Source organism: Cylas formicarius, unplaced genomic scaffold, assembly GCF_029955315.1.
Source record: "Cylas formicarius isolate icCylForm1 unplaced genomic scaffold, icCylForm1.1 PGA_scaffold_10__41_contigs__length_53128322, whole genome shotgun sequence".
Taxonomy (NCBI): domain Eukaryota; kingdom Metazoa; phylum Arthropoda; class Insecta; order Coleoptera; family Brentidae; genus Cylas; species Cylas formicarius.
Genome location: NW_026844214.1, coordinates 11101664 through 11114263, shown reverse-complemented (window position 1 = coordinate 11114263; position 12600 = coordinate 11101664).

The window sequence follows — 12600 nt, the reverse complement described above, 5'->3', positions numbered from 1 at the left end:
TAGTATCTGTTCTAGAATACTCATCCACTGCTTGGAACAATATTTATAGTAAATACATTGTCAGAATAGAAAGAATAAAAAAAAACTTTTTAACACCTTAAAATCCAGAAACAACAGAGATCAACACTTTTACTGGTACGGAGGAAACTTTAACTGCAAATATTCTTGTGTGTTCTTTTTGTATAAAATATTTGAGCTTCAACTCTAATTCACATCAGGTGCGAACGAGATTGACATTTTCTGCTGAGCGGTTTAGGTCGAATTACTTTTCTAACTCTCCTATAATAAGATGTGGTCGGACAATAATTCATTTCTTCCAAACGGTATAGATACAGACATATTTAATTTAAAGTTAAATTTACTTATATCTAAACCTATTTTTCATTGCAGAGATAAGAAATTCATTGCTAACTTTCCCCATTTTGTTAAATAGTATAAGAGTAAATTGTGCCACTCTGCAATTGGGTAATTGCATCTGCCTAATGAACGTCGTACTGTGAATGTGTCTTAATACTTAAAAAGAATGTAGGAAGAAATAAAAGCCTGTACTCATAACATAACTTTAATGTAAAATCATTTTAATAATAGTAATAATAATAATTACTGTGCCGCTTTATGCTTTATGCATAAGTAATATTTGTTTGGTGTGCCTTATAACCAGATTATAGGCATCATGCCTACATTTTGTTTTTGGTTTAAATACTGTAGACGTTTAGAGTGCGTAGTTTCCAGAGGTAGAGCTCCATATTAAAAACATTCGCTCTATGAAGTATTAATTTTATTGGCTACTCCAACATACATGGAAGAACTCGTAGGGGTAGCTAACCGGCATGACTTTCCGAGGGGGTAAAAAGGCTACCCCCCATGGATGTAGGGATATCCCGGATCTTCAAAGTTGCAGCCGGGGGCCCAACGAATAGCCGACTATAAAAGGGTTGTTGCTGGGGGTTCGAGGTTAGGGAGACGGGAGTCCTAGAAAAAGCCGCCAGCCAGAGAAATCAAGACAAAGTCGTGGAGCTAATGGTTGTTTGACTGCGGCGTCTTTAAATATTCGAATTTAATGCTGACTGAGCGCCAGTTCGTCAACGCACGACTGAGTTCATTAGGCTCAGCTCATTTGGATTATAATATATCAAATATAATTACAAATTTTGTTGAAGCTAGTTGTATCGAGTTGCAGTATAGGATTATACCACGATATTCATAAACACCATATTCTTATCCCACCAATTAGCCGGATCCAGTAGCTCTGAATTCCCTGCTTTCGCATAGCAGTTTTATAGTTCTTTTTATAAAACTTCTGGATTCCTCCTGCGTCGGTTTTTGCTGAGTCGAAGTTGCTGACGTTTCGCCACTAACCAAAACTGTTTTCAGTCAAGCTCTGAAGAAGCCAACAGGATGAGTCAGCAAAAATCGACGCAGGAGGAATTCAGATGTTTTGTGAAAAGTATTAGAGTAACCTGTGGAAGTTTCTTTGAAAAGTTGTATAGTTTATCGCTTAATAAATTACGTTCGTTTTATATAAGTTTAACAAGTAACAATAGTACAATAGTCTCTTTATGCAATAATTGAAAATACATGTTTTGTTAATCGTAACCCGTCGTCCATAACAAAATCATAATTATTCGCATAGTTTCCCTTTACCTATGATGACAATGCTTAATTAGTTAGGACTTAGGTTTTATATAAATGTGCGCCAAAAAAAAACTGTTTTTCTTTCTGAATCTGAATCTAAAAGTTTCTCTGGTAGAAACGCCATAATATTTTCAAATTTGACCACAAAGAAAAATGTCAGTCCGAAATTCCAAAGTAATGATTAAAATAGACCTCTTCGTAATTTATACGCCATAAACCTATAAAAAAAAATTAGTTCTAAAATTGGTCATCAGAGGATTCGAACCTAAATCAACAAATTTTTTAAAATTGTGAAGCTTCATTATTTGGTTTGTTACATATTATTAAAAGGATGCTCTCCTAATGCTGTGCTATTTTATAATGTGACTCAAATTATTGTATGCAAGTTAAAAGGGAATAGTTTATTTCTTAAACTAGGAAAAGGCAAAAAAGCAAAATATAAACGGATGTTCCTTTTCACTTTTACCGGTATACTTTTGATCCTCGGTATCCTACGTAATCAGATGAAGCCAAAAAAACAGAAACCTCAGTTATAATGAGGTCCCTTCAAACTGAAAAGAGAACATTTTTAGTTAAGCTAAAACTCCTTGATATAATGTCTTTTTAAATTTCTTCTTCGAAATACCAGCGTAAGTCCTCAATTTAGGTTGTTACTTTGTTCTGGCAAATGAACAGTAGACGCGCGGAATGCGAAAGTTAAGCCATCCATGTCATTAAAAAGTTTACGACTTTTTTTTTCAAATTTACATTCTCATATTTAATGTTTAATGGTAACTATATTTTTGATGAGTTTTGTGGTTTGACAGGATTTGGTAAAACTATACTCATTTCAGAAAAAACACAATGTGCTATTGTGTTAATCAAAAAAAATGGTATTCCATTTATATCACCAGTTTAGCGTAAGAAAAATACTTTTGATTCGCCCGAGAAAACGAAGAAAAAAAGCTTTTTAAAAATCCTACATCTCTCTAAAAACAAAACTTTAAAGTTTACATAGAACATCTATTTAAATCGACAAAAATATTAAAAGATAACGCAAAATCAAAGCGAGATAATTACCTGTACCGTAATATACAAAAAAATCATCGCAAAGAAAATTTCAACCGTAAGAGATTAATGCGAAGTAAATTGGCAGTTTGCGCTTCATAACTTTCACGGATATAAAATTACAGCTTTTGCGGGGTCTATAGTAGGCGTGGCGAATACTTTATATTCATATGTCTCAATCTGTACCAACGCAACATCAAATTTTCAATTTTAACCCACGCAAATTTGCGATAATTATGCCAACGCGAATTGGTAGTATGATCTTTAAATCCTTTTCTTCTATTTCTACTGAAGCAGTGCTTTTATGAATTACGCTGCTAATATACTAGGTGTATAACCGTAGGAAACAACATATGATTTTAACAAGTTTCTTGAGAGATATTTGCGCATTTATGATGTGAAATTCTTCTAGTAAACCGCGATTCCGATCTTAATTTTATTCGAGAAGAATAAGTATCGGAAAAGGGCTGGTAAATGAAAATCGTCGGCGGCAAATGATATACGTTCCGTGGATATTATGGCTTTACCTTCACATTAAACGGATCAAATTTCAATTTTCCAATCCATTGGCTCATCGCTAACGTATCGTAAACAATGCTGCGGTCCTTCAGTTCCCTATGAAATCACGGCATCCAAATCCCATTAACCTTGTATAAGGTGCATTGTGGAATACCTATTTAAGTTTTGTTGATTGCATTTATGAAAAAGCGCTTTATTCGACGGTACGAAAACTATTGATTTTCTTGTTTATCCGACTTCTATCTTTAATACAGAATTTGTTTATATCACTCGTCAAGTTTTTTGACACTCCATTAAAGGAGGAAAACTTTGGCAGAGGAAAGAGTTGAGCCGTTTGGCAAAAGCTAGCAGGTCATAAAATATTAGCGTTAGTATTTAAATATTTTGAGGGTACGTCAGTTAAAATCCCTAAAACATCTTAATATTTCGCCTCCTGTCCACGTCTTTGCTCTGTACACAGTAAAAAATGCATGTAATCCTATTTAAATGTACAATATAATTCGCCACCTATTATGTGTTTTTTACCATATCGTTCAAGTTTTTTTCTTGTTCCCCACCCGACCGTGTGAAAATAGTTAAAAATAGTATTTCTAGTTCATTTTACAACAATTAACTTTGTATAATGTATTTTTCTTTAAAATAAAGTAAAATAATTAAAAGAATTTGTAAAATACTGTGATGTGATGTGACATTTAAATTATTATTATAGGAATTATATGAAACGGACGTTTGATGCGACGCGGACGATCATTAACGCGAAAAGCAATCACCCCATTGACGCTCTTCATAGTTATCTGACTTAAAACGGTGTTAATACCGCTGATATACTGTTTGTGCACTGAACTACTGCTTATTGACAAGATTTTGTGGACGTATTACCTAGTTTACGAATATACTAAGATAAGTACAATGTTTAACTGTTATTTTTGTGGTAGGCAAGTTTTCTTCTGTTCGAAAATACAATTTGCACCTGCATTTTCATAGAAAAAACTGTAAAAAATTTCGATGTATGTGCAATGAGTGCAATATGGTGTTTTTGAATTATAATGCCTTTTATTCCCATTTTACGCGTGCTTATATTATTATTTGCGGGGAACATCGTAATTTAAAAATTGTTATTATGTTTGTTCTCTCAATGATTGTAATTACCAGACAATTACATTAAAAGATTATAAAGAACATTTCTATATGCATTTAGATAAAGGTGTCCATTTCGCTCCAAGAAAACTTCTATTTTTAGCAAGAAAAATGCATTAAGGGTACATTTTTGTAGAGAACATTCTGAAAATACAGTTGCTCACTCAAAAACTAATAAAGTTTATTTGGACAAACAGCAAGCGTCATATTCGGAGGAAAATATTGGAAATACATTAAATAAAATATTGAAAAAGATATAAAATATATCCAATTATTATCTTTAAATTTGATTGCTAATCTTTTTAATGTTGGGAACTAAATACCTACTGAATAAGGACTCTATTAAGTTTTTAATATCAGCGATCGGTGACATTGGAAATTAAAAGAACACGGATTTGATGTTCCTTTTGCAATCATTGAAATAGACCTGTTCTTTAATATTAGTAATCCAACAAATGAAATTTGAAGAAGTACATTTTTAAGGGAAAAATATTACGAAAGCAGTTATGTTAGCCTTTCTAAAATATTACTTGAATCAGGAAATCAGGAATCATATTATTATTACATTCCCATATTGGAAACAATTATGCAGTTATGTCAAAATAGTTATATTCTTGAACAAATATTTGTAAATCGTATATCTAATCACTTTTCTTATTATAACATTACTGATGAATGGAAATTTATTTGTTTTTAGTCTGTGCATAGTAAAATAACTGCTTGAGTCAAATTAACTTTTTTTATTACTAAAACAAATTTGATTATTGACAATTAGCATTTGCCTTAGTAACACATCTTACTCGATTAGGCATAGACATAATCAAGTTCGTTAATGTTTCTTGTGGAATGTTAAGTCACACTTGTGCAATTCTTCTCCAATGTAGTCGATATATGGTACCACGTGATCTGATAAAATATCCTTGATGTACCTAGATCTGTTAAATCTTCTGCCCCTTGACCACAGCCGCTCCTACTTATGAAAACAGGGTCATACAGGAAGCATCTCCGCTCTTCATTGCAGCATTTTGCAAATCGCTCTCCTGATCACCGCTATACTTTTTTTCGTACGTCACTACCAAAAAGGCATATTCTGGTCTCATCTGAGAACAGAGAACGATGAACTGGAGTAAGTTTTCGACCAATTGCAGATGTTTTTGGAGTCAGGTTATTTTTCTTCGGTCGTCTCCACTGACTAATAGCCACTCTTCGAACTTCATGGTGCTGTTGTTGCACTTGAACTGCATTAAAGTAACGATTTCTCATTATTGTTGACACAATAATGCGGACATCACGAGCCGTCCTAATTCGCCTTCGGTCTGTTCCAGGGCGCCTAGCAAAGGATCCAGTCCCTTATACCGTCGGCATACTCTTCGAACTGCTGCGCGTGTCATATCTAGTTTTGTAGAGCAACAGTGCGCCGACGAAGTCCACTTTCAATTAAAGCGATTAATTGAGCGGATTTTTGCGGTATAGTGGTATGCATCAAGCCAACACAATTAAACGCTATCCAAGCGGTTGGTTTGTCTTCAGATATCAGTTAATCAATAGATGTCAGTTTATAACAAAAATGTTATGTATATTTTAAATATAAATATTTATTTAGTTCTTGTGTTTTTGTTTATATTTGCTTTAAATTGAGTGTATTATTTTAATACTCAAAATTATTGTTTTCTGAATATACGTTTTTCGAGTATATTTTTGCAAAAAGTGAACCGAGGTGGCTTTTACTTGATGAAAATCCATTTATCAAAATAAATAAGAACTGAAAGTTCAGATTTTCACGAAATTATATATTTTGACATGACAATTGTTTCGACAACACCGTGTCTTTATCAAATGTAATATTTACAAACTACTTGCTACTATATATACTTATGCTACTATATATACTTATGCTACTATATATACTTATATACTTATATATTAGAATCTAGACTATTGTTTTTAAACGCTCTTTTATGTTCGTTAATGCGTTTCTTGAAGAATCTACCTGTTTGTCCAATATAAATTTTACCACAAGATCCGCATATCAACCTGTAGACACCTGATTTTTGGGATTTTGGATATTTCGTTTTATTGTTTTTAAATATTTTCCTATTGTGTTGTTAGATCTGAAAGCTATTTTTAAACCACATTTTGACAAATGTTTTGAAACCTTTTCACTAGGTTCTCCTATGTATGTAATTGTTTTAAATTGTTCGTGTTCTGTATTAAGTTTCGGATAAATAGAGTTTACTGTTGTCTGTATTTATTTTTTATTTATAATTTTATCTATAATGGACGGATTGTAGCCATTGTTCAGTGCAATTTGTTTAATGATATTAAGTTCTTTGGTGTAATTTTCTGTTGAGAGTGGCGTATTAAGAAGTCTGTGTATAAAAGAGTTAAATTGTGTGTATAAGGGCGATTTGAGCTGTTGTGTATGGCTGTGTCCGTGTATGAAGGTTTTTAATATATTGAAAAATGTAATTTGTTTTGCGCTTTCGTAATAGTTAAAGGTGAATGTACTTTAACTTCATGTACAAATTTCATATTTTTACGTGGAAGTCAGGGAAATTATGAAGAAGGACGGGTATAATTACATATATCTCCAGGTAGAAACTACATAGCAAAAACTAAAAGTACATAATCCATATGGTAATTTCTCATATCTTTTGCACATCACATATTATTTTAATTGGCAACACCAGTAAATTTTCGTCATTTTAGTATAACGACTATGTAATATTGTGTAAAAATCCAATAAATACATACATAGGTAACGATGTAAAAATACAAGAGTATTTAGGTTGTGTACATTACGTGGATATGCGGCTAATATTTTACTTACATATCCAAGGCATTCTATTACCAATGAAGGTGTACGACGTGTAAACAACCTCCAAGATTGTGTACCCTGGGCAACGCACTGCGCCAGCAGAGCGGCAAAAAGTTTACACAAATGGCGGCCGAACTAGACAACGAGTCTCTCACGGCCAACACGAACAAGTGCAACCAAAACGAGAGACCAATGAAGGTTATGGTAATTTTACATGAACGCTTTTTACTGTGTATAACAGATTATGTGGCATTCGGGCGGCCTCATTTTTAGTTGAAATATATGTTATATTACTATGATGAACAAGTTTCTCAATTCAAAGTTGTTGAGTTTTGTTTAATTAGTTTTCTTTACTCAAAGCACATCGCTGTGTTACAACTTACTACTAATTTCAGTAAAGATTCGGCATTATTTAGATATTATTGTTGTCGAGTAATCCATTAAACCTACGTTCACCTCTCTGAACAATTATATCAATACTCAGCAGATTCACCACCTTCCTTGTGCCAAAAGCATTTTAGAACACAGCTAATTTAAACTGCGCAGTATATGATGTGTAGTTAGGTTAGGAAATTAAACAAAAAATAAATTTAAACAATCTTTCAAAACTTTTAGAGAGAATGTCATATTAACTATACGTTGCACAGTTTCCTTAAAGATAATGCCAACATCAGTAGATTTCCAAGCAATATAAAACTCGAAGATTTTTAAATTATATTACCTTAATTTAGATAAATTGTATGTAGAGCGGTGCATATCAACTAGAAAGTTTTAATGATCTCTTTTACAACAATTTTAACTTTTTATTAAAAGTCTGTCTCATGACATTCTTCGCAATGGAGGGATTTTTCTTATTTATTCAGAGAAGTTTCGTCGTGCATATAAATGTACAGGTTAAATTTTAACTCTGAGACATTTTCTTACATTAAAATTGGAACGCAGTCTCGAGCCACGTTCTAGAGAATGATCTCCTTTTAAGTTTCAACGATTTCAGCACAAATATCCGCAATTTCACTGAGAAGTTTTATTTAATATCTATATAGTAAGAGTATCTCCATTGTAGTTTTTGTCTACTTTGTCGTCGAGTTTCCATCTAAATTGAAATTCTTTGAATGTATCAAACAATATCGGGGTTATTATTTGACTTTGCAGATAAGAATTCTAAATTGCATTTCGTATTGAAGTCGAGTTACCTTTCGCGAGATTATTGAAAAATTTGTTCCAAATTCTTTGGTTGCATTCTATTCGCAAGTTCCGCTACAACTTTGTTACAAGACATGAAGTGGTCGCCTTTTATGGGTGATTGTTATAAAGCTTTATTGCTGTTTCGCGGTAATTATTTTGGGTTTTCCTGTTTTCTATAACCCTCTTTTCTATTTGAATGGTATTTTTTTACACTTCAGTTTGGCCCATTCTTACGTGCTTGTTAAACTTTGGCTTTGACAGTTTTATCTTCACATCACGATGGCTTATAAACTTGCTAGTTGTCAATAAGAGAGGCATGTAAAATTTAATGGTTTACAATGGTGCACGTTTTTTTTTTGTACTGAGACATGTGTTGAAAGTAAGAGATCACTTTCTTTTTATTTCAAACAATTTCATCTATTTCTATTTCATCGATGCTGTGAATTTTACACATTGTATTAATTTATTGAAAAAAAAAATTCAAAAACATTTGCAGGCTAGACAAAAAAATTATACGACATTCCTTGCTATTATGCATATTTAACTACATTTTAAACATGGAGTACACTTATATGTAAAGAAAATTATGACGATGGCAGTGTTCTCAAAACTGTCCTCAATTTGTAAGAGCAACCCACACAATATCTTAAAACTGTATCCAATTCCACAGCGTAATTGATATAAATACTAGGGTGCCACTTCCGTTAATTAATAAAAAAAGGATCCTTTATCGGGTAAAATCTCGAAATGGCGTCCTCCGCATCCCCAATTATTGAGGATTTTTCTTAGTTAAGATGTTCGTTAACTAAAAAGAGTCTTTTCATTCTTTTCTCTCGTAGAAAGGTTCTAATTCCGAGAATGTGACAAAAGCGAAATCTTTTAACAATAAACGGATTTCGGATGTAAAAGCTGATCTCGATACAAAATTTCAAATTTTCTGTTTTATCTTTAGTGGTCGTTATTCTAAAAAGAATTTTCCAAATTGTGCAACAACCAATAAAGAAAACTAAAATTGTGGACCCAACTTTTTGGAAATCCCTGCCGGGGGACCTTCTTTAGTAGACTCGGTATTCCGTCATCAATCGTTGCGTTTTATAATAAACCAAATTTATTGGAGTTTTGGTAAACAACTTCTCCTATTCTAAAAATGATTTCAGCTTCTTTCTTCTTTTTAGGTGCTTTTTCTCCGTAGATTATTTATAACTGTAAGTAATTAGTTTTTCCTCGCTAATAATGAATATGTATTTAGAAAATTTTTCTGGCCGTGTTTTAGTCGACCTTTGCTAATTTGTGTTTAGTCATAATTCATCCCCTCTCTGGTTATCTCTTCGCTATTTTTATACTATGGTGAATGTTCTTCCGGGTCCTTTTAAACTATCTTTGTCAGATGATAAGTTTAAAAAACTTATTAGTTTTATTAGTGTAGTGAGTCAAAATGCAAATAAAAATATGTATCCAGAAGAAATCTTCATTTTTGGAAATATTATCAAATTTTTTAATCCCTGTTTTAATGTTTTATTTGTCACTTGCTACGTCTTTGAGGAAATTGTTGGGAGGTTCGTACTATCGAGATTTCTGAACAGCTCGTGCAATTATTTTCTGTCTAGGTTGATTGTAGTAGCATGTATATCTACAATAAGAACTCAAGATTCAAGTTGATCTTTCATTGTTACATTTCAAAACACAAACATAATTAAAAAAGTAAAAAAATATATGGCCAAAGGCATTTTGAGACTTCTAAGTCTTTCGGAGGAGTGTTGCGACTAAAATAAGCATTAGGTTAAGACCGAGGTTAAGACGCTGCGTTATGAACAATGCAAGGTCGGTAAATAAACTAGTGATTTTTTAAAAGCGTAACCGTTTGGTGCTGGCGACGCTGCTTGTAAATGAGTTTTCTTCAAGAGTTAAAACGAAGAAACGGACAACTTTTAAAATGGCCACTTTGCCACTCTATATCATTCAGGATTTATAAGGCACTTTACAAAGGAAAGACCGACCGGGGAATATTCGGCTAACCCTTTTCCTTGTACGTATTAGATTATGTTGTCTTTGTTTCTTTGAAACTTATTATCTGCAGTATATAGTTGAAATAGGTATTTTTTGCATTTTACACAGTTCGATACAAAGATCTAAAAATTTATAAGGGACGATGGCTCTTTTACTAGTCATTTAATGTAAGTGACCAAGGTAATATCGTTTATAAATTGCCTTAATATAAATACTTGGTATCACCAACGAGACTACGAAATATGAGTTGGTTGGTTTATCAAAAATGAGTAAATAGCGATGAGTTGTAGGGTTCGATAGAATCGAACAAAATTATTCGACACCATGTTATGATTATATTACAACAGCAGAAGAACAAAAATGTGGTAATATTGCATTTAAGAAATCGAGGGGTGTTTCAAATTTTTCAAACTTTAATTTGAAACAAGTTGATTCAAACCGAAAAGGAAATTCGGAACCTGAAGATATTGCACGTAATTAATATTACAATTAAGCCACACTTGTAATAAATTTTAATATAATTATTTTCTAACGTGAGACTTCGAAATATGTAATTTATCAATTTATCAATGTAGCCAACGAAACAAAACTTTTTTTTTCTGAATATTTTCGTCCAAAATTTTACTGAATTTAATGTATGTAATCGTTTTGAAATATCAAATTGGCTTGGAAGGCATCACCACGCTCCTGTCAAAACCCCATCTTTCTATATTTAGACATCAATAGAGAACAAGAGGACACCCCCTACTAAAACTTTATGTTTCGGGCAATAAGATCTTGAAATTACTTTGGACTCGGTTTCTCAATATTACGTCGAATTTCACTAAAGGATTTCGGTATTAAGTCCTGAAAAATGTTATTTTTTTCCTCCCTACTCCAAAACACCAAATTATAAAGTTTTGCAAAAGTTTATCCTTAAACGAATGGTTGTAGAACAAGTATATTATGCAACACAACTTCATTCGTCACTCGTTTATTCGGCACTCGCTTTGCTGCACTCCGCTCGTAATGACGTTTATCGAACATAGTTGAATGGGAGCTCATAAGAGTTTGTTTTATAGAAAAATGGTAAATCCAAAACAAATTTGAATAATAGTGCTGCGTGCTATGGAAATAGCTAATATTACACAAAGTATCTCATGATTCTCCCACACAGTGTTCTGGCTTCTTATACTTAATAATTTCCTTGACATCTAGGTTAATTTACTTTTTTAAATATGTAACACTATTTCTATACTGTGTCTTTTTTTCATTACAGGTCATCGCCTTTGTAGTAATCGGAAACAACAGATTTGTCCTAGCAAATTTGATATTGGCAATTAATTTATCACTTACGGGATGTCCAAAAGGGGCCATCTAATTACAATTAAATTTTGCACCCCAATAAGCTATAAATCAATTCGAAATATCATCGAGATTTCTGAAAAACTAGTGTATTAAGTATAGGGAAACCTGAAGCAACCAACAATTTTTTTTATTTCAAAAATGAAATGAAAAGATATAAGATATATATTTATTTCAAATAAAGTAAAATAAAATAATATGTAGTGAGCTATATATTAACAAAATGAAGAATTAAATCAGTTTTAGCCACTATATGTATAAATTACTTCCTTGATGGATGTTAGCTTTTTTTTATTTTTGCAACATATTAATATATAACGTATTAATATGTTTACTTCGAGTATTTTATCACACAATCGTAATACGAACGCCAATATTATTTCACAACAGCCCTACGTTTACTGAAAATACAAAAAGAGTAGTTTTGCCCGGTTTAAGAGCACAAAAAGCCATTTTCTAAGCAAAGAGCTGGGAAATGCCAATAAAACGATTGGCGTGAAAGGAGTGCGTGCAAATCTAATTTAAAAAGCGAAAAACTTCTCCCAAGAAGTGGGAAAAATGTTTACGTTGGCAAAATAAAAAGACACCAGGTGGAAACCACTATCAACGCTATCTTATTGATAATCAGGATCTTTCGGCGTGAGGAGCTTTAGTTCGGAAAATACGAACAGCGCGGGAATGAAAGTGTCATTTTCTTTAATGGAAAGCACAGTTCGCGTAAACCGCCCTAAAGCCGAGAAATTCTTTCGTCGGTGACTGAGTTCTATGTACTAAAAAATTGTATATTCTTTTATTTGCACAAAGGTTGAATTTTATTTTGACTTTCGAACATTCTATAATCGATTCATATGTGGAAATATCACTTCAAATAAATATTTTGTAAGAATCATTCCAATCAGATCATACAA